The 23,668-nt window shown below is 44.4% G+C and overlaps 1 long non-coding RNA gene across 2 annotated transcripts in view; it reads left to right on the top strand.

Annotated features, from left to right (window-relative positions):
* LOC147710122 (uncharacterized) overlaps positions 1 to 23,668 on the top strand; it is a 131,278-nt gene that overhangs the window by 9,563 nt on the left and 98,047 nt on the right. For both annotated transcript variants that reach the window (XR_015295611.1, XR_015295612.1), the window contains exon 2: positions 18,282 to 18,396. This is a non-coding gene — a long non-coding RNA (uncharacterized LOC147710122). The remainder of the gene's footprint in view (positions 1 to 18,281; positions 18,397 to 23,668) is intronic.

Raw genomic sequence — 23,668 nt, 5'->3', positions numbered from 1 at the left:
ATACCTTGAGGATCTTAACCACCTTCTTGATGCCACCAAATCTTGCTCCCCTCTTGACCCCTGCCCCCTTAAAATCTTGAAAGCCTGCAGAGTTTCTGTCCTACCTTCTCTTCTGCAAGTTATGAACTTGGCTACTGACGAGGGCTCGTTTCCAACTTCCTGGAAAGCAGCAGTTGTAAAGCCCCTCCTAAAGAAACCCTTGCTCAATCCGGAAGTCCTAAAAAACTTCCGACCAATATCTCTTCTCCCAGCCCCGGCAAAGATGCTTGAGGCCCGCCTCAATTTGCATCTGACTTCCTATCTTGAAAAAACGGATTTCCTTGATATCTCCCAGCATGGGTTCCGTGCTGCTCACAGCACCAAATCCGCCCTCACTGTAGTTGCTAATAACATCCGCACCGAGGTGGAAAGAGGCCGGACAACCATGCTGGTGCTCCTGGATCTCACAGCAGCTTTCAATACCCTATCCACTTCAATCCTGGTTGACCGGCTGAAGGGGATAGGGGTGAGAGGAAGCGCCCTAAGTCTTCTGTCTTCCTTTCTTTCACAGAGACCGCAAAGGGTTCAGCTTGGTGGGTTTCTGTCCTCCTCCAAAGAAGTGCAATGTGGGGTTCCTCAGGGTTCAGCCCTGAGTCCCCTGTTATTCAACATCTACGTAACCCCACTTGCCGAGGTAATAAGATCTTTTGGGTATCAAATATTATCTTATGCAGATGATACCCAAATTATTATCTCCTCCACCTCACCGATCACTGAGGCCGCTTTCAAATTTCGATCTTGTATGGAAGCGGTCTCCAAGTGGATGGTGCGTAACTACCTGAAGCTTAACGGTGAGAAGACGGAGGTCCTAGTCTTTGGAGGAAACCCCAACATCTGGTCCAAGGACTGGTGGCCTCCCTCTTTAGGAGACTGTCCCAAACCTACCAACTCGGCCAGGAACCTTGGTGTTCTCTTCGACTCGGCCCTCTCCTTTGAGCTTCAGGTGAACAGAACTGTATCCACCTGCTGTAACATGCTCAAATAAATCGCCCCCTATCTGTCATTAGACGCCCGCAAGCAGTCTACCGTTGCCCTGGTATCTTCCAGGCTTGATTACTGCAATGAGCTATATGGGGGCATAAACAAGAAAGCCCTCCATCGTCTTCATATGGTCCAGAACTCTGCTGTGAGGATGGTCTTAAACCTTCCAAAGCTATCATCTGCTACTCAGGCCAGAAAGGACCTCCATTGGCTCCCCATACATTCCAGGATCTCCTTCAAAATTATATGTCTGACGCACAGAGCCGTGTTCGGCTCTGGCTCTGAAGGCATAAAGGCTCTGGTCAATCCCTACTCCCCCAAGAGAACCCTCCGATCATCCTCAAAAAATCTGTTGTCGGTTCCCAGATTCAAAAAAACTAAATGGGGAGGAAGAGCCTTTTCCACTCTGGCACTGTAATTGTGGAACAACCTCCCCCCTGAGCTCTCTAACCAACCTTCCCTGAATACGTTTCGGAAACTCTTGAAGACTTGGCTCTTCTCCCAGGCCTATCACTGATTCTTTATTCTGCTGTCCGCTTTCTGTATCTGTAAATTGTCCAGTTATAGTTTATGTTTTAGTCTGCACCTTGATGCCTTCGGGTTAAGTTCGTGCATTATAAATAATCGTTCATTCATTCAGAGATGTTATGCCTGTGGGAAAGTGGTGCTAGTTATAAAATTACTAGTTCTAGTCAGTCAAATCCACTTTAGTCGGTTACTAAAACCATAAAAGTACACAACAAACATCATATACAACAACCTAAAAACATATACAAAAATCAGTGTAAGATAATCTTGGGGACCGTAGTAATATTTCATCTCCTACTTGATAAAAATCATTAAAAACTAAGTTCTGCTTTTAGATTTGATTACTTAAAAAAATCGATACAAACTGTCTTTGAGAATTCTCTGGAGCACAAGAGGCAATCAGACGTAAAAACACTTCTTCACATTTTCCAAAAAAAAGTACTCATCGATTAAAACAACATTCATTTAACCCCTTCCATGCTCATGACGGAACGGTTCCGTCATGAGCATCGGTCGAGCTGTGCTTATGACGGAACCGTTCCGTCATGACCACGTCCGGTTCTATTAGAGCGCAGCACCGGGGGGGGGAATCGGCGCCGCACAGAAGGGGTTAATACACAGTCCATTGTGATTATAAAAAGCTGCAGCGTTACTTGGCATGATAGGCCTTCTTTTCCTTTCCCTAACAGCAGCAACTAAAAACCTAGCAATATAGAAAATCCCCCATGTTATTCAGGATCTGTAAATACACTAATGCTGGCCGTACCTGAATATTGCCTTTTGGTACTAAAATACTAAAAATTTTCTACGAATTTCCTGAAAGTGGTCACGAAACATGATAAAGTGCAAGGTGTCTTGGGAGGACAAATTATCTCATGTGCAAGGGCCTAAATCTTTCACCGTACTCTAGCCTTGCGGTTTGGCCAATATACAGTGCAAAAGGTTAAATCTGGATAAAAGAAAACGGTGATTTGGCTTTGTTACAACTTTCAGATATGGGCCTATCAATGGGGAAGTTTCCAGCAAAAGATTGGCTTGAACCATAGGTTTCATTATCTCGTTTGCCTCTCTCTCCATATACATACTGTTTAAATTTTTTTTTTTAACCCACAATAGATCCTCTTTCCTGATATTAACTGGTGACTCAAAGAGATTAGGGCGCCCTAATTTCTTTGTTATGGTCTTTACATACTGTAACCACAGAATGCAACTAACTCTATCAAAGGATAGACCATCTCTGGCGATCTCTCGATTCATCATCACTTCTGGGTTACTACAGATCTTTGTGAATGATATATGAGGAAGTGGATTGCAGAACTTAAAGTAAGTTCCTTAAAAACTTGTTTTCTGCAATTTGTAATTCCTCTACCATCTTGTCAACCCAGATTTCAGACCCATACTTAGAAATGACAATACATTTGGATCTATAAATGTTGAGCATAGCTTCAATTGGCTTAGCCAAGTCTCTGTGCAAAACCAAGAAGGGCTACTCCATAGCATGCTTTTTTGCCTTCTTTCGTGGAACTCAAGATCCCTTCTCGTCGAATAGTACCCCTAAGTATATAAATGAGGTCACCCTTGTTAATACTGTTCCTTCGCAGTGGAATATTTTGAGCTTTTTGGGTCTTTGGCCCATGACCATAGTATTTGATTTAGAAATATTAACACTTCAGTCCAGAGTTCTCATGAAGTCTGCAAAAGAATCAAGGAGACACTGGAGCCCTACTGCTGAACGGGCTAATAAAACCGCATCATCTGCGTATAAAAGAGCGGTGATTGGCCGTACCCCTGCTCGAGGGATATCTTATGTGGTTGTGCACAGGGTGGTATCAAGGTTATCTATATATATAAAAACGAAAGTATGTCTGTCTGTTTCTCCTTTATGCATTACTACACCATTCATCCGATCGCCATGAAACTTTGGGAAGTTGTTGAGTACACTCCCACGAAGGTTTCTGGCATAAATTGTTTTTTAAATATCGGGCCCCCCTGGGCCCTCATAATCTTTAGAATAATGATGTACGCACAAGACAGAAAAATAAAAAATCGTGTATCCACAAGCACTCAAATAAATAAATAGAATTAAAATACCATTCATCCTATCACCTTGAAACTTTGGGAAGTTGTTGAGTACACTCCCGCGAAGGTTTCTGGCATACATTTCTTTTAAATATCAGCCCCCCCAGGGCCCTCATTATCTTTCCAATTGTACGCACCAGACGGAAAAACAACAAATCGTGTATCCACAAGCACTCCAATAAATAGAATTAAAACACCATTCATCCGATCGCCATGAAACTTTGGGAAGTTGTTGAGTACACTCCCGCAAAGGTTTCTGCCATAACTTTGTTTTAAATCTCGGCCCCCCCAGGGCCCTCATAATCTTTAGAATACTGATGTACGCACAAGACGGAAAACCAAAAAATCTTGTATCCACAAGCACTCGAATAAATAAATAGAATTAAAACTGCATTCATCCGAACGCCAGGAAACTTTGGGAAGTTGTTGAGTACACTCCCGCGAAGGTTTCTAGCATAAATTGTTTTTAAATAGCAGCCCCCTAGGGCCCTCATAATCTTTCGAATACTGATGTACACACCAGACGGAAAAACAAAAAATCTTGTATCCACAAGCACTCAAATAAATAGAATTAAAACGGCACTTTAAAATGTTTTTCATATTCAAATTAATACGTTTAAATAAAAATGACACCATGTAAATTGAATGTTATCATAACGAGTTTCCTTGAATTTCCTTTCTTCGGAGATCGCAGCAACGCGTGACGGGTAAGCTAGTTTATATATAAAGTAAAAAGAAGGGGAGCTAAAATACAGCCCTGTCTTACGCCCAGGGACGGCTCGTCCATGTGGGCGTTTGGGCGCCGCCCCACTGCTTTCTCGCCGTGCGATAAGGCAGAAACAAATGGTAGTTATTACTGTAATAACTACCATTTGTTTCTGCCTTCTTGCACGGCAAGAAAGCAGAAGTTAGAGTGGGCGGTGTTACTCGAGGGCAGGGGGGAGCGGCTTGCCCACTATTGTTAATACTGTCTGTTTGGGCAGCCTCAGAGGCTGCCAAACAGACAGTATTACCAACAGTGGGCAAGCCGCTCCCCCCTGCCACCTCCCACTCTCCCTGTGTTCTCTGTATGCTGCTTGCTGCAGCATACAGAGAGAAATGACGTGGTTCGGGCAGCCGGCCGAGCCAATCACAGCGCTGGCTGCGGTGGAGGGGAGGGAGGCTGCCTGCAGCCTTCCTGTTGACGAGAGCCCCCTCAGACGAATTCAAAATCAAGGATGGCGGGGTCTGCAGTCTCGGGAGTCGGGACTTAAGAAAAGCGGGAACTTCGGAAGCCAAGGTAAGTTTTATTTTATTATATTTATTGGCTCTTCACACATGCGGGAAAGGCTCCTCGGAGGAAGGTGCACACAGATAAAGGACAGCATGAATAAAAACAGATTTTTAAACTCTTTGTTTTCTAGATAGCTTTGCGCATTTAAACTCGAGTGCTCATTATCAAGCTCACGTTACATTTATATTTAACTTTCCCTCGGTCTGTGGCCTCTATTAGGCCGGCTCCCGCAGCATGTAGCACATCTGAAACGGCAACAGTGGGAGGATGTAAATGCAGAATAATGTACCAGGCCTCGAATTTGCATGGTCAAATGTAAAAAAAATTAGGCCTTCCGGAGGACCACGTCAAGAGAAAAAAAACGTAAGTGGCCGGCTCAGCAGCAGGTATGCCATTTTCAGTTAGTTCAAGGCAGCTGTCATCAGTGACTGGGAGTGGAAGCTGTGGTCATTAGCTGTAGCTCTACTGTGAAGGAGCCTTTTTTTCTGCATATAATCTGACAGAATTTCAGAGAGCCCTGCTGCCCCGACAATGTGTTGGCGCCTTTTCTGTGAGTGGGAGTGGAGAAGACGAGAAAAAGCAGGGGCGCTAAATGAATGCTTAAGTTGTAAAATAAATGATTATTCCGCCAGCAGTTGCTGCAAAGTGCTAGGTAGCAGGACTGTTGTGTTGCTGCTCAGGGCAGCATTAGAGGGGTCTTGGTTTCACTCCTAGCTTTACACAAGCAGCAGAATCCCAGAGTTCGGACTTGGGGAGCATTTCTAGAGCCATGCTAGGAATCCTGTTTTATAATCTTACTGAGAGCTGCATTAGGTCAGTGATGTGCACTGTTGGAGCCACGACAGTCTGACGTGTGTGTGAGTGTGCGTGCGTGCCAGCGTGTGTGTGTAAGAGAGAGAGAGAGAGAGTGGGGGTAGAATGGGGCAAAGAGAGAGAGAGAGGTGGTCACAATGCGTTTGACAGTCACCGGATTTTGCAGACACAGTTTTTCTATGTAAATATTGATTTTCCACAATTGCTCTTAGGTTGTTAGGGCTTGCTGGCTATGCCCACTCGCCGTGGTACACACCAACGAAATCTTTTCGTCCTACCACTTTCAAATGTCACCAGCCGCCACTGCTTACGCCTCTTCCAATACCAAAGTGCTCAGTGCAGTTACCCATCTTATCAAATCTCGCACTCGCAGAGAGGTCCCTGTGCAGGTCCGCCAATAAATTCACTATACCGCAGTCCATTCCTGTGTCAATAAATAGCACCCATAATTTCAATCTATTGACGCGATCAAATGCAGAGGACAGGTCCATAAAGGCCAATTGTAATGTCCCGGACTGGAATATAAACTGACTAGGAGCAAAAACCACCAATAAAGATCTATTGTTATACTTTCAGCAGTATGACTTAATTTTGCTACAAGAAACCTGGTCAGCAGAACCGTTCCATCTGCAGGGCTTCGAAACATTCCACCTCCCAGTAAGGAGAACTTCAAAATTTGGTCATGAGAAAGGTGGACTAACCACATACACCTCGACACAAACAATAAATCACGCAAAGGAACTGCTAAATAAAAACATTTCGGGAACGGGAAACTGGATCACTGTAGTTCAGTTGGAAATATCAATATTAGGAACAAACAGACAATAACTAATCCTGGTCAATACCTATCTGCACCCAAAATGTAAAAAAAAACGCGCTAAATCCCTGGTGTCAGAACTGAACAAAATAATAACGGAAGCGGAAACTTCGAACCTTATTGTCTCGGGAGACTTTAATATGTTCCTTTCGAAGTCGTCGGAAAAGAATCATCCAAGGGAAGATCATTTGCATGCAAGGGGGATCCCCCCACTGGAAGTGTGTCCATGGGGCAAACCAACGAATCTATCAAAAAGCCTAATAGAAGACTTAACAAACCTGGGCCTGATATCGATAAATGGCCGATCGCCGGGGGACCGACCCTCAACCAGCAACTTTCACAATTCTATCTCCAGCTCGGCGATCGACTACACCTTCCTATCTTATTCACTGTTTACATTAGTACTCGACTTTAAAATTGTCACATCCGACTGCAGCGACCACCTCCCGCAAGAATTGATACTGAGGGCGCAAGGGACAGCTCTAACATTCCCAGCCAATGGCCCAAAGCTATCGATCCCAACAAAATGCAAAAGAATCAAGTGCAACATTAGTGACCCTGAACGACTGGCGAAAGAAGCTATGACTTGCTGGGAAAATGTTGCAGCGCTGAATGACAATAAAATAATCGCTTGAGAGTCCTTTCTGAAAATCTTTGGCCTAATGAATATCAAGTCCAACTTCGCTAAAGATACCGACGCACGGACAAGCCAAAAAATATTTGATCGGCCGATTTTAGTAATTCAAAAAAATATTTTCAGACTCTTCTAACTTCCAATTTAAGGGCAATAAAACGGCTATCAACAGAACACTTCGCGAGCTGCGGAAAGATGGGAGCGACAACAACTTAGTGACCAAATTGAGATCACTAAAGTGTAATAAGAACAAAATCTTGTGGCGAATTAAGCAGGAATCCACCGAAAAAACTTGGGCTAAACTGCTCCATGACTCAAAAAATAATAACAGTGCAAGGTTCTGGAAAACTGTTAATAGAATGGAGAATGCAAACTCCCCTGGAGTGAATTCCTACATCACTGAGGTCACCTGGGTAAATCATCTGACGAAACACTTTAATGACGAATTTCAGGCAAAGGCCATCGAAGTTCAGAGTTTCTCCAGGCAAACTCAACGGCCCTGAAGTCTCTAGTCAAGGAGTCCAACTTTCCAGGCTCGATTGTGCAGTTGAAGGGACGAATTGCGAAAGGACGGAAGGAGGGAGCCCCAGGCCCAAATGGAATCCCTCCCATCCTGTACAAGCAAGATCCAACTTACTGGGCCGAACAACTGCTCCCGCTCTTTGTAGAAACCTGGAAGGCCGAACAATTTCCGTCCTCCTGGAAGTGTTCAATAATTGCACCAATCTACAAAAAAGGCAACAAGGGCGAGGCTAAGAACTACAGGCTCATAGCCCTTATAGATATAGACGCCAAATATTTTTCGGGGCTTCTCTTAGAAGTACTAATTGTTTGGTCGTCAAACAAAAAATGTATCCCTGTCAATCAGACTGGATTTCAAAAAAACTTGGGGACCACAACAAACATTCTAGTCCTCTCCCTGCTGATAGATGCTACAATCAAACTTAAAAAACCATTATATGTGTGCTACATCGATTTCTCAGCCGCATTTGACAGCGGAAAACTGTGGGCAAAGCTTTCAAAGTGGGAGGTTGATCCCAAATTACTGAACCTATTGATTTTACTGCATACAGCTATCTGGATCCAAATAAAACTGGCGGCCGGCAATTGTCTGTCAAAAGAAATACCGACTACAAAAGGGTTAAAACAGGGGTGCGTCCTCGCACCGACCCTGTTCAACCTTATGTCTGACCTTTCCAAAGATCTAGATAACTGTAACCATCACGCCCCAAAGTTAGGGGGTTTTACGTTGTCCAACTTATTATACGCAGACGATTTTATACTAATTAGCCAAACTCCAGTAGGCCTGCAACACCTTATTAACACAACAAGTAAATTTTCCGAAAAGAACGAGCTAACCATAAACACAGAAAAATCAAAAGTAATGGCATTAAATCAAAAATCAAAAAAGCAAGTATTTCAATGGCCTCTTCATGATCATAAAGTGGAAACAGTTAAACAATACAAATATCTGGGGATCATTTTTGACTCAAAAGGCTCATTCCAGCAACAAGAAACATCAATAAAGAATAGAGGGATTTCACTGGCCATAGCATTAAAAAGTATTAAAAACAAAATAGCGGGCCCAAATTGAATCCCCTTGCTGGACATACTTCGTGCAAAACTACTGCCGTCGATACCATACGGCAGTGAATGCATGAGAGGGAGAGATGAGGTCACCTTAGATAACGTGGTAAGCAAAACACTGTGAATACTTTTCACGCTCCATCCGTACACCTCTCCTGCACAGTTAAGGCTGGAGTTCGGCTTGCAGAAGCAGCAAATTGCACGTAAGGGCGCATAAGCAAAATACTGGCATAAAGTAAGGAACGCTGAAACAGACTCTCTGAATGCCCATCTTTGGAAAGAGCTGGAAACAAACAAGGACTGCCCTGCAATGGTCTACCTTCAAGCAGCTATAAACTTCCTTGCGCTAAAAGACCTTTGGGATTCGAGTTGTTCACACAAATGCTTTAAGCGCCTTGTCAACAAATCTGTGAAAATAATCTCCTTGGAAGGAGACAAAGCAGCACTAACCAGAAGGTCCCACGGCTGGTTCATGATCCAAGGCTATACCAGCGCCTTACCACAGACATACCTCAGCACTGGCTTCTCAAGGAAGGCGAAGGAAGACTTTCTGCGGTTGAGAATGGGGGTAATCCCATCAAAAGAACATCTCCCCCCATGGAAAGGCCTGGAGCTCAACCTTCAGTGCAGGCTCTGTGATAACCCAAAGGAGGATGTTCTGCACTTGTTATGTAGCTGCAGGGCTTTAGATAGAGCTAGAAGGAGCCAACTAACACAGCTCTGGAACAAAAGTTGTGTGTGAAGTCGTCGACAAGCTCTGCTGATGAGCTTCAAGGGAGAAGACATCCAATTAGCCTGTAGACTAGTGCGCCTCATGAAAATAGTTAACACGACCCTAAACCCAGTGGCTAGTGATTGAACTTGATTCACTGAGATCTGCTTTGATACTTTAAGACAATTCTCTCTTGATAATTAAAGACACAGCAAATCGTGAAAGGCTTTTTATACAAAAGCACAGTACTGTACTAGTTTACATGGTTATTTCTTTCTTTTTTTAACTTATTTATTGCTTTTATTTGCTTTGTAAAACTCTTTGATTAAGCATTTCTTCTCTTTTTTTTAAAGAGTAATTGTAAAGATTTTTATTAATCATGCAATAAAGATTATTATTATTATTATTATTATTATTATTATTATTATGTCCCGGACTTGGCTGCTGTGTACTTCTCAACTAACAAGTGCAGGTTTAAGCACTGATTAACTGTGCTCCTTCCCTTTTTAAAACCATACTGCAGATTTGACAGAACACCACTCTCTTCCAACCATTCTGTTAGTTTGCTGAGAATTACTCTCCCCAATACCTTCACAGTGGAATCAACTAGAGATCTGGCCTTGTAACATCGTGGATCATCTCTGGCCCTTTTTAAATACCCGTAGAATATAAGATTTGGACCAAGACTTCTGGAAACCATGTTGACATACCACATTAAAAACATTTGTTACAATGTTTTCCCAGAGTGTCTCATAAGTTTTATATAGGTCAGCCGGTACGCCATTCAGACCAAGGGCCTTGTTGCTAGACATCTGCATGATTGCCAACCCTACTTCCTCTTCGTCAAAAAACAGACTATATGTACCCATATTTGGTGAGGGGTGACTAGGGGTTCCCACATCTTCCAGGTAATCAAATGTATATTTAAAATGAGTGAGCCATTGATCCTCCGTTATATTACATTCCAATGGGGAGTTATTAATCCAGAAAAAAAGGTTTATTTACAACCTCCTAAAACCTGGCGCTGTTCTTAAGAAACTCCACTGAAAGTAAATCATTCCAGACTTCTTGTTTGATTTCGGTTTTGCGGATTTCTAGGACCGCTTATATGTCTTTCTAAGTATCACTATTTGGGGTTTTATCTTGTGGAACTTGTTTTAAGGCATAAAGAAGCTTTTGGTGGGCTTCAGTGCATTTGCCATCGAACCACCTCTCGCATGTTTCTTTGCGGTTTCCTATTGGGTGTGTGAGACCACTAGCCACCTGCTCACAGATCCTTTCAAAAGCTGGGAGAGTTTCTATCCCCATCTTGGTATTGTCCAGACAAACCCCAATATCCTCATTAACCATGTCCAATAATTCTTGAAGAAAAAGGGTTGAGACTACCTTAGTCCATTTCAACCTTTGACCCTGGTCTGTTCGCTTTAAACATTTACCAGTAGAGTTTCCCTAGGTTTATCAGCTAAACCCATGCCACCCTCCAATATAAGGTGGATAGGATTGTGATCACTAAAGTGTGACCACAATGCATTATAGGAAACCACATGTTAGTAGGCCTGGGGAAATGGAGATGTTGTCAATTATTGAATTCAGGCCCCTCCCCTTAAAAGTGGGGATCCTGGGTTTATACCCGGTTGTACGATATCAGATTCAGCCAGTAAATCCTCGAGGAAACCCCCTTGCTGAGTGCGCTCAATGCAGGCTAACACAGTTAACAGGAGCCAAAAAATCTGTGACGTGACCATTCGCTGTGCTTAAATGTATATTAAAATCACCCCAGATTACTATCAAACAAAAAGTAGTTTGCTTCTCCCTATAAACCTCTAAAAACGTTCTAAGTTACTTAAGTTACATAAATGTTCATTTATAGAACTGCTCTCAGGGGAGTTGTAAAAATTAACAATTAGGAATTTCGGTCCCTGGGGAGGCGTTATTTCTACTGCTAGACAGTTTAAAAAAACCAGAGTCCACCATACAATGTGTTCCTCTCATTTTAAGGGAAAATCGGGTTATTGGTCCCCCTTTAGCTGTACCTGCTGGAGCGGGCTCTGCAGGTTCCCAGTTGCTCTTATACCCCTCCAACCAAAAGTTGTTGTCCTTATCCCATGTTTCTTGTAGGCCCACCACATCATACTCCCTCAGATTATCTGACCACATGGGGTCATTTATTTTGTTTCTCAGGCCAGTTATATTCCAACTAAGAACCCTTAAGTGTGATTTATCTCCGTTGCTTATCTGGTAAATGGGATGGGAAAGGGTAATACGTGAACCATCAGAGCTAGGGTTTGGATGGGGGGTGGGGGGGTGGGGAGGGGGGGGTGATGACCCCAATCAGTCATTGTTATCCAGCTGGCTCAAAGGTAAAAAACTATTTGTGTATACTAGACTTTTCTCCTCTACCTCCTCCCCAATTAAATCTCTTTAATTTGGGGGTGGTATAAGAGCAATTGGAAGATTGGACGGGAGAGGACCGCCATCCCTGGATCTTGATCTGTACAGCGTGTGGGCCCTAACTAACTCAGGGGCAAGGCTACTCGACTCACTTGGGCTATAAGCATGAGGGCCCTCTAATGGTTGGTAAAATAAACACAAGCGGCAGAGCCTTGATGCCACCTGGGCCGTGATTTGGACCTCAACGGAAGAGTTTCCCTCCTATGCCGATCTGGTCAAACTTGATGATAATACAATCGCCCTCTTCTTGTTCTGGTCTTCTACCCACCCACCCCACCAGTCTATGCTGATATGCGCGAACACCAGTGTCCCCTTTCGTGAAACTTCTTTACAGTAGAATTTAGTTTTGCATATAAGCTCCTCAGTTCATTCAGTAATTTTGTCTTTAAGAGGGGGAGCTCCTATTAATACTGCTACCAGGGGGTTGCTTCAGGGGGAAGATGTAACCTACAACTATTTGGAAACCCATTTATAGTTAGACAAATAATCTACAACCTACAAAATTATGGTGCAACCTTAACTTTTACGTAATAAAAAAAAAAACATTGCCACTAAAGGCCAGGATAGTTGTGTAACAGGTAGCTCCTAATAAGCCCTTAGGTGTACCCTTTATCTGAGCACAAATGGGACATGTCTGTACATAACTCTTCAAGCTAGCATGGCTGATGAGGGGTGTTATCCCGAAACCGGTCCCAGGATGCTTGTTCCGGTTGAGGGAAGACCTAGCTTGGCAGTTCGAGTTGGACTGTTCCCATGAGGCACAGTGTCAAGACTGATTTGCATGTAGCTGGGTCTGAACTGAGATGGAGAAGTGACCTAAAGAACGATGGTGGATTCAACCCAGATCTGTGACTGGGGGCGATTGTCTGAAAAGTTTCAGCGCTCCTTGTGTTGGCCTTGTACATAACTCTTAACATGAGCAAATTCATCTGACCATCAAATTAACTCCCAAGAGCTGCTAATATTTTAGCTAGTCCGGGATCGCCTACAATTTGAGAGTAGTGAAGCCAAGTCATAGCATAGTGTCTTAACTGATTTGAGGGTAAGTACTTGGTTTACCCTTTATGCAGTTATTCGTCGTTTTTATGTCTTCGGGCCAGATGTAGGTCGGCAAATACCGGTTGGTAACGACCAATTTCGCTTGTTACTGACCGGTATTTGCAAATGGAGTTGTAGGGGCCTTCAAACATTCAGAATCTGTAAATTTACCGATTCGGTAAATTTACTGATTCTGTAAAATACAGAATCGGTAAATAAACCGAATCGGTAAATCCAGATGTAGGTGGCACTGAAAACAGTGCCACAGGCCATTACCGATTCGTTATTTACCATGTAATTCTATTGCATGGTAAATAACGAATACCTGTGTACATGCACATCTGTGCATGTACACCTGTGCCATGTGGCACACATACATGCCCTAAGGGCATGTATGTGTGTCACATGGCACACAAGGCAAAATCAGTGGTGCAACAGGGTGTCAAAGTGACACCCTGCCACCCTTGCAAAATCGGTAATTTTACCGAATCGGTATTTACCGATTCGGTAATTGACATTGATTCCTATGGGCCTGTAGGCCCATAGGAATCAATGACAATTACCGAATCGGTAAATACCGATTCGGTAATTACCGAATCATACAGATTCGGTAAAAATTACCAAATTTTTACCTACATCTGATTTACTGAATCTAGAATACCGAATCGGTAAAATTCGGTATTCTAGAGTCGGTAAATCAGATTTACCTACATCTGGGCCTAAATCTTGTTCCTTTATTCCAGTCTCCTTATTGTTCGACTGAGTTGGTTTGTACTTTTGTCACATTCATTAAAGCAGTAGAATTATTATTCAGAGTCTTGGAGGATAGAATTATGGATGCTTTATTTATTCGTGTGTTCTCATTTTTAGATTGACTCTGCCGAGATAGAGCATCAACCATACCATGAATAGCATCTGGTTAGTAATTACATTGCATAAATAAATCATATAAATAGTTGTTTACCGTACAGCAGTCGTCGTCTTTGCTTCGATCCTGTTTTTCTCTGTGATATCCGGGCCCCAGCCAGCTCCCTTAACTAATGCTGGCACTTCTCTCATGCTGTTAACCAGCATGAAAGAAGCAGTAGGATTGGAGGGAGCAGCCTCTGTCGGCGCGCCCGAGAGCACCAGATCTCTGCACTTGCTCCCAGGTCAGCTGTTTTAAGACAGCTGGATTGAGAGGTTTAAAGTGCGCATGTCTCTCTGGCCGTCGCATAACGGACAGGCATATTTTAAATAGTGCACAGGCAACCATCTGCCAGCACTCCTCCCCACTGCCACTTAGCAGTCCCGCCCCTTCTTGACACTGTCTAGGATGCGGTGATGAAAAATAAAATGGTAATGAATTAACTTCATTACCATTTTATTTTTTGTCTCTGAAGGCATTTTAGTGGGGCATTGCTCCTCCATTATAATGGAGGCGCAGCCCCTGCATATTGCCAAGAAAACTACAGCTGCCTGGGATCAGCTTCTGGTACTGGCCCCATATAAGGCATGCTACATGCTACATGCTAAAGCATGTCTCGTCCATGACCTGACGAAATATACTCCCATCACTGCTACCCTACCTGATTGCACTCAACTGGCTCATCTAGCCTGCCCACACCATCATACAGCGTCTGGCGGCTTAGTGGACAAATGCATCCACTGTGGTGGGCTGTGTTTGACCTCATGGTCGCATCTTCAATTCCCTGCGGGTCCACTCAGCCGTAGATCCTTCTGAGGTCGATAAGATGAGTATCATTGAGTTGGGTCAATAAACATTTGTTGTTCATCGCCAAGATGCCCACGTGTGAACGTGCGCTTTACAAATACACGTTATGTGATCTTCAAAACAGCTGCATCATTTAGAAAGCGGTCACCTCTGGCACCCCTAGATATCTGGCTGACAAGCTTCAATCCGCAATAGCTCTTGACACAGCAGCAGCTGAAATGGGGAGCCAGTATAGATCTCGGAGTATATGGAGAACGTGGTTGAATTTGCTTAGAGTAAACAGACCTCCCCAACAAGGCCAGAGCTGCTTTTTGAGCAGAGTTGCTAATGTTTTCCTAAATCGAGTCTGGAGATAAGAGAATAGGGAGATGGATGATTGAATTGTTTTCAGAGTGTAGAGATGGAAGTTTACAGCCTTCGCTAATCTTGTTGCAGTGAGGGATAGGTGTGAGGGCAGAGCTGACTGTAAGCCCAGGAATATTGCTGGGGGCTTTAGTGTCTGCTAGAATCCTTTCAGTTTTAAAACATCCAAAGCTGGAGATCAGTTTGTTTCTGATTGGGTTTGAGGCGACAAATTCGTTTTTCTGGAAGTTTAGGCAAAGGAAGTTCAATTGCATCTATGTTCGTAAAGGGGATAGTCAGTTTCTTAGTTGTCATGAAGCACAGGGAAGCTCCACTTCTGGAATCTCTAGTTCTTCTGATCCAGGTTACTTTACACTTGTAAAACAGTTACCTTACTATAGCCTTATAGCCCGCCGTAGCAGGCTATACCAGGCATTAAAGGCCCGCTACCGCGTTAAAGGCCTGAGCCGAAGGCAAGGGACTTTAACAAGGTAGCGGGACTTTAATAGCCGGTATAGCCCTGCCATGCTATTAGAACATTCTGACACTAGAGGGCAGAATGTTCTAACAAATAAAACAAAGGCCTATTGAAGCTCGAGCTCCGAGAGGCCTTTGTAAGACATTGGAATGTTGCTCTGCGGGCTTTTACCGGCCTGTAGAAGCAGGGAGCACTATATTGTCTGCAATGGAGCACCCAAAATGTTCTAATTATGTTTAATTCAACATTCTGCAGAGTGTGAATGATCCTCCCTTGTTAATGTGAGCTAGATTCAAAATTTGAAAAAGAGCACATTTTATTTGTAAATCTGAAACGCTCCTGTTAGTGATGGACAGACATTTCCTTTAGTCCTAAACCTCAGTGAAGAAACTCAAAGCATTCAATGACAAACCATGATCATGTTAAGATATTGCAATACCTGTGTAGTAAATAACATGTAAATATGTAAGAAAACCAGGTTACACATTTCACATTGTCTTCATTATAAATTTGGGTCTCCAAACAGTATCTTGTGAGCTCCTGTAGCTCTCCTGCTACCTCTTAGTAGCTCACCCGTGTGCAGCCCAGATTAATAAATTAGAAAGCTTTTGCTTGGTTGAATTAATATGCATATACCAAAATTTAAATTATACAACACTAATAATATTACTAGCTCTCAATGTGTTTTATTTATCATAAGTAGCTCTCAGTGCAGAAAAGGTTGGAGACCCATATACTAGATAGTTCCCTGAGAGTTTCTTGCACTACTTTGGCATGCTCTCTTGTAGAATCATTTCAGCTCCATTCTATCTGGCAAAAGACGTGTTATTCCACAGCTTTTAACTCCTGTATGCCATCACAGAAAGTTGCACCACACAACCTTTGACATCGATGACCTCACAGGAAAGTAATACATTTGATAGAACAGACCTTTTCGATGTATACCTCCAATATTCATTTAAAACCTGAATACTATAGTCTCTACTTCACTATATATAGCTGTTCGGAAAGAGAGAAAGTACTTTTTCTGCAGTACTTATTTCCCTCACTATTGATTTGTGGAACGGACCAATGGCCTAAAATAGTTACCAATCCTATTTTTCTAATAACTACTGAGATGAGTAGATTATGTGGCCCTTGAAAGGCCTAAGTTAGGTTGAATAAGGGGTCTGGAGGTTGTGTAGGTAGGGTGGGCTGTGTTTGGTAGCTCACAGGGCCTGGGTTGGGTTCCTGATGGGGTCAGAAGGTTGTCTGGAAATTATTGTTGTGCTGAGTGAATCCTAAGGCCAGGATTTGTTGAATGATGTGGCCTGTGAAAGGCCTAGGATATGTGAATGATGGTGTCTGGAGTTTGTGAAGGTGATGGGGTCTGTTTTTGGGTAGCTCACATTGTTTGAGTTTGGTTCCTAATGGGGTCTGAAGGGTGTCTGAAGATGGTTCTTGTGCTGAGGCCAGAGGTGGGTGGATGATGTGGCCGGTAAAGGGCCTTGGATAGGTGGATGATGGACTCTGGAGGTTGTGAAGGTTAGGGGTATGTGTTGGGTGGCTCCCATGGCCTGGGTTAGGTTCCTGATGGGGTCAGAAGGGTGTCTGGAGAAGATTCTTGTGCTGAGTGAATCCTAAATCCAGGGTTTTGTGAATGATGTGTACTGTGAAGGGCCTAGGATAGGTGGATGACGGTGTCTGGAGGTAGTGAAAGGTGATTCGGCCTGTATTGGGTAGGTACTTTTTCAAGGTTAGGGTGCCTGATGGAGTCTTAAAGGTGCTATAGATGGTTCTTGTGTTTAGTGAAGCATAAGGTCATGGTTGGTTGGATGATGTGGCCTTTGAAGGGCCTAGGATGTAAATGTAAAAGTACAGGAATTTATATAGCGCAAATCACCAACCGGTTTCTAAGCGCTTGCTTAGGGAACCCGTCCTGGTATTCCCCTGTGAGATAACCCCGGCAGGGTATCCGCAAGGTGAAAGCCAGGCATCCCGCCGCGAGGGGCCGTTGTGGAGATTAAGCAAGCTATTGCCCAGAGTCGCAGAGTGTGAACCCGTGAATCGAGTTGGCACCGGAGCGAGAATTGTCGAGTCCATGGACATTTTAGGACTCAAGACTCCGCCGAGCCGGGAATTTAACCCTGGTCCCGGGCTGACCTCTGCTTCCAGGTCTGCCTCCTCTAACCAGTGAGCCACACTTCTCCAGGATAGGTGGATGATGGGATCTGGAGTTTGAGAAGGTGCTTCGGTCTGCGTTGGGTAGCTCCCAAGAGCACGGGCTGGGTTCCTGACTGTGTCAGTAGGTTGTCTGGAAATGATTCTTGGGCTGAGTGAATCCTAAGGCCAGGGTTGGGTGAATGATGTGGCCATGTAGGGCCTAGGATAGGTGGATGATGGGGTCTGTTGGTTGTGACCATGATTCGGTCTGTATTGGGTAGGTCATTGTGCCTGGGTAGGGTGCCTGAAACGGTCTGGAAAGTGCTATTGATCGTTCTTGTTTTGAGTGGATCCTAAGGCCAGGGATGGGTATAATATGGGGTCTGAAAGTTGTGAAGATTATGGAGCCTGTGTTTGGTGTATCCTTGTGCCTGTGTTTTGGGAATATTTTGGCCGGTGATGGGTGGATTACGGCTTCTATGTGTTGTATTAAAGAGGCTATGCTTGGTTGGGTGTATGATGGGTCATCGAGGCAAAGGGACCTGGGCTGGGTGGATGGAGCCTGAGTTGTTCGAAAGTGTGCTTTGATTTTGCTGATGTGGCCAAGGATGGCTTGGAGTCTGAAGAGTTAAATATGTGTTGGTCTTTTTCAGAAACCATGGAGACGAGGAGTAGAACCAGCGACCAAATCAGTCTGGGCACCACCAGTAGCAGATCTGTGACAATCAAGATGAAGAACAAGTCAGACATGACACTATATAAAGCAGGGTGAGCAATGTGTGTTCTCCTTGCATCTTCACACTGTTTGGTACACACCGGATGTGTACAAATGTCTTAGCTTAGTAAGTCTATTCCGGCTACCCTTGGTATCCACTCTAACGCAGGCTGAGCCCTAGCCACAAATCTATCTGCGGATATACATCCAACTTATACATACAAGTCACATGATTTACTAGTGGAAGGTTTCATGAAAGGTGGCCTTGCACTCTTAAAACAATGTAATCGTGTTACTCCAGGTCACAAAATGGCATCCCAGGGAAAAGATGACCCGGAAAGTTTGGGAATACCACATAACCTGAGTATTCACAATTGTTTTTTCACTCTGTTTGCTCCCTGAAAATGTGTAAATTCCCAAAGTATTGCTGAAGTATGCCTGTGAGCCATGTTTCCAGGCATCCTCTTGGGACTCCTTCAAAACCACAATGGCAGACCATAAATATTGCACCTCACTTTCTGTTTCTTTTTAATTAAACTGTCCGTGCTCAACAGTTTCTGTACCTGCCGTTGTTTGCTACAGCTGCTCTGCAGAATAGAGAATTGTACTTAATATGAAATGGTGCACAGTAATATTCTAATCCAAAATAATAAGCCAGCCAATTTTTGTGATGGATATTCCTTTTTATTTAAATTTATGATCTTTTTTCATATAAAACAGTCAGCCAAAGCGTTTTGTTAAATTTGTGTTACTTGAACTTCATCAGGGCTTCCACATCTAAAGAATTGGAGTGTTCCCACTTAGTCATGCATGAACATATTATGAAGCTAAGTTTCCTCCTCTTTGTATTAAAGAATATATATCGTCAATATGTCCTTATGTTATGCTCAATCCATACGTATGGCCACGGGTTGAATGTACCCGTCAATAGTACCTCTAGAGTAACAGTCCCTTACACACTTCGGAACATCTTTGTGATATTTTCTATAGGAACGCGTGCAGCAGTTGTTCAGACACGCCCCTAGCAGCGACCCTTGGGTGCCGGGCTGAAAGCTCGTCCGGCAGTGCGTCTGCACAGTTGGCGTGCTGAATTCAAGCCGTCTGTGCCTGTCTGCGCACCGACCGCGCTCAGCACCAATACCCCTGCTGGTTTTGCCTCCTAGTTCCTCGTTTTTAGGTCTCGCCTGTCGATGCGCATGCGCAGCGAGCTTGCGAGACTATGGGGGCTTAACCACTCTTTAACTGACTTGCAAGGAATCGTGGCGATTCCTTGCAGTGCCCGTGACTTTTAAGCTCAATGCGCATGCGCATTGAGCTTAAAAGCGCGTGCACATCAGTTCCCTCAGCCGCACTCCAGGCCCCTGCTCCGCCCACTCCCCTTCCCGCCGTGTCGCATTTCTCCTCCCCCTCCCCTTATCTGCCTTCCCTTCGTCTGTTCCCTCTCCCCGCTCTGCCCCCTCCCCTGCCCGCCGTGTCGCATTTCTCCTCCCCCCTCCCCTTATCTGCCTTCCCTTCGTCTGTTCCCTCTCCCCGCTCCGCCCCCTCCCCTGCCCGCCGTGTCGCATTTCTCCTCCCCCCCTCCCCACAGAAATGCCCTCCGTCTTCCCGTACTTTTTGCTCACAACTGCCTGAGCACTCGATCCTCTCGAAAGTTTCAGCGCACTCCCCCATGTCATCAGCCATTTCCCTCACACGCCTCATAACAGTGGCCATCTTATGTAAGCTCTCCTTCCAGTGTGCCTTTTCAAGGTATTCTACAGTTACCTCTACAACGCATGTCTACACGATGACACGCACACCCTTCAGCGTGTGATCAACATCAATAACAGCCATCTCATGTGAGATTGCTTCTCCACGCCAGTGTGCTGCCTTTCCGTGGTACAGCGAAAAATTCCTTAGTGCGTGTTGCATGGTGATGTGCACACCTTTCAGCTGGTCATCTGTTTCTGTACCGCCTTTGTGTCTCCACAGTGATACACACACTTTTACTGCTTTGCAAATCGTTACTTGGAAGTTTTTTTTAATCTCGCAGCAAACCACAGTGATACGGACACTATCACCCTTCACCTCTGCGTGTCAACAGTGATATGCACACTTAATACAGCGCATCTAAGCACAAGTTAATGCACCCTTTATCGGAATTTAACCCTATTCAAGTGTATCTTGCGGTGATAAGCACACCTTTACTATTAGTGCTTATTCTGTGAATCCTTCAGTGGTGACCTACGTATCTGCACCCCCCTGTGCGTGCACACTTAAGTAGTACTCTATACATTGCATTTCTTTGCGCCGTATTTTGTGGTCATCAGCAACGTGTTTGCACAAACATTTTCATTGACACCATCTATTCCTTTTCTCCCTAAAACTGGCGAACCAGCAATGAAATGGTCAGACTGGTTTAGTTTCTCTCGTCGCCCTCACCCCTCCTCCCCGTCTCGCGTCTCGCCTGCAGCTGCACTTACTGCGAAGCCGAGGACACCACAGGCTGCCTGCTCCCCACCCCACATCCCTGCAGATGTACTTACTTCTGAGCCGAGTACACCACAGGCTGCCTGCTCCCCACCCCCCTCCAGCTACACTTACTTCAGAGCCGAGGACACCACAGGCTGCCTGCTCTCCACCCCTCATCCTTGCAGCTACACTTCCTTCCGAGCTGAGGACACAACAGGCTGCCTGCTCTTTGCAGCTGCACTTACTTCCGAGCTTAGGACACAACAGGATACATGCTCCCCGCACCCCTGCAGCTGATCCACGGCATGTGTGAGTGATTAACTCAGCCATACCATTTTCTTTGCTTTCTGTGTCCTGTAGCTTTAGTTACTGACTAAATTCGGGACTACAAGTCCCAGAATGCAAAGTGTCTTTGAGGACTGTGCGCACTGCTGACATTGCACCAGATATCTCAGATATGCTCTGCTCGGTCTAAGGTACACTAATACTGTCTTGCACTCAAGCTGCCTTTGGAGGTAACAGAGCTTCTTATGTGTGCCAGTAATAGACACACTAGGCACATTTCTTTCCTTTGTAACCTGGTGCTTTCAAATGTTATTTCTCGAAATGGAAACAACTCGAAACTACAGTATCCAGCATGCACAGACAAGCGGAATGGGTGGTTATTCGTATCTGAAAATTGTTTACTGTAAAGTGAACATATTCTAAACATGTTTTGTAAAGAAGAGCCATGCTACACGTACTTCCAGTCATAATTTCACATTGCATTTATGCAAAACAGACCCATACAACGCACACTTGAAAACAGGCCTACTGTGACTTGCACCATATTAAGTATTAGTAGCTCATCAAGGTGTGTCTTTTCTAGCAGCCTGGTTTTAATGGGGGCAATTCAATCCTAAAAGTTCATGAGGAAAAGGCCTACAGCACCACACAAGCTGCTTAGACCTGCCAGGAGACACTTTGGGGGCTGTCCTCTTTGCTAACCTGTTTCATTGACCTTCCTGGGTGTTGCTGGTTGGCTGCAACGATCAGGCACACCACCTTTACCAAGAGTTTAGGGTAGTGTGTTGGCTCTGCAGTAATGTCCTGCATGTTGGACATGTGCACTTATTTATTTCATCAATACCCCTGCAGTCTACTTATTGGCATACATCACCCTGAATGCGCGACTTCACGTAAATACACGTGCTGCAGGTCTCACCTCAGCTCAATTAGACACACTTGGAGCGCTAAAAAGGCTGCCACAGATGCAACCACCCGAAAGAGCAAACCGTTGCTTTCTTTTAACAAGCTACAGAGTTAAAAGAAAATGCACGATCTTCCATGGAGCAGTCATGTATTAAAAGCAGCCTTAATTGAAATTAACAGGACAATATTTATTCTAAAATACTATCCAAGTCACAATTGCTGGTCGTGGAGTGTTTGAACGCATGGTTTTATTTCTACCTGTAAGGGTGTAGCTGGGATGTCATTCGTAACTGTTTCCTGGCCGCCTTTATGTATTAAAGTGGGCAGTGTGTACATTTTATGGTGTGGCCTTTCTGTGTGGTGCACTCTAACGCCCTCACGCCTTCACTCTGCCGTCCTCACTCTACCACTATGCTGCCCTCACTCTACCACTCTACCGCCCTCACTCTACCACTCTACCGCCCTCACTCTCCCACCCTCACTCTACCACTCTACCACTCTCACTCTACCACCCTCACTCTACCACCTTCACTCTACCACTCTACCGCCCTAACCCTACCACTCTACCGCCCCCACTCTTCCGCCCCCACTCTACCGCCCTCACCCTACCGCCCTCACCCTACCACTGTACCGCCCTCACTCTACCGCCCTCACTCACTCTACCGCCCTCACTCACTCTACCGCCCTCACTCACTCTACCGCCCTCACTCACTCTAACGCCCTCCCTCTATCTATCACCCTCCCTCTATCTATCGCACTCACTCTATCTATTGCATCACCATAGCATCACTCAGCACCACCACAGCATCACTCAGGGGCACCACATCACTATGCGCTACAACAGCATCACTGAACGCCACAGCATCACTTGTCGCCAAAACAACATCACTCAGCGCCACCACAGCATCAATCTGTGCAACCATTCAACAACTGGTTCAAATATTTTCTGTCAATGTTTCAAGCTTTATTACAAATGTCATAAAAAGATGTTAAATGTTTTCACTTCTGTTCTTGTTAAAACATTGATTTGTCAGATCAATACATGTAAGACAGGGGAAAACAGAACATGTACCTTTACTAATGCTATAGATGTAACATTTGCTAACTTTATAACTATTGGCATTTCTAATAACAAAATTAATACTTTTAGATTTTGAAAAACATAAACAAAAAGTAAAAAATATTTACATTTTCCACACCAAAAGCTCAAACTTTTCTATTGCGAGACCTATTGCATTTCCAATGCTTGTTTATAGCTACACCAGCGAGGAGCTACGAAGGCTCAACTCTGCAGCGCAGTCCTGCGCTGGTCCTACATTTTCCCTAGTGGATGAACCATCAAATAAAACCTGTTCGGCTTGCTCTCTAACACTTACCTGTCGCAAGATAAACTTGCTTAGTCACTAGCCTCCCAGAACTTGCGGAAGCATAGCTAAAAAAATAAAATGTACATTTCTTAATGCTCGTTCGCTTATAAAAAATGCAGTCGAAATGGCTGATTTTCTTTTTAGATCATTTTAATATCGATCTTGCCATTAATACTAAAACATGGCCAGACACTGCTTCGGGCTCTGACCTAGTTACTGCTACCCCTCACAGTTACTCTCTAATCAGATTGGATCGGACAGTTAAAAGAGGCGGCCGCATAGCAATTCTTTTTAAGGACCAATTTATTGTCAGGAA

Source organism: Lissotriton vulgaris, chromosome 5 (assembly GCF_964263255.1).
Source record: "Lissotriton vulgaris chromosome 5, aLisVul1.2, whole genome shotgun sequence".
Classification (NCBI taxonomy): Eukaryota; Metazoa; Chordata; class Amphibia; order Caudata; family Salamandridae; genus Lissotriton; species Lissotriton vulgaris.
The sequence above is the reverse complement of the archived record's forward strand: the minus strand, read 5'-3'. Positions and strand labels throughout refer to the sequence as shown.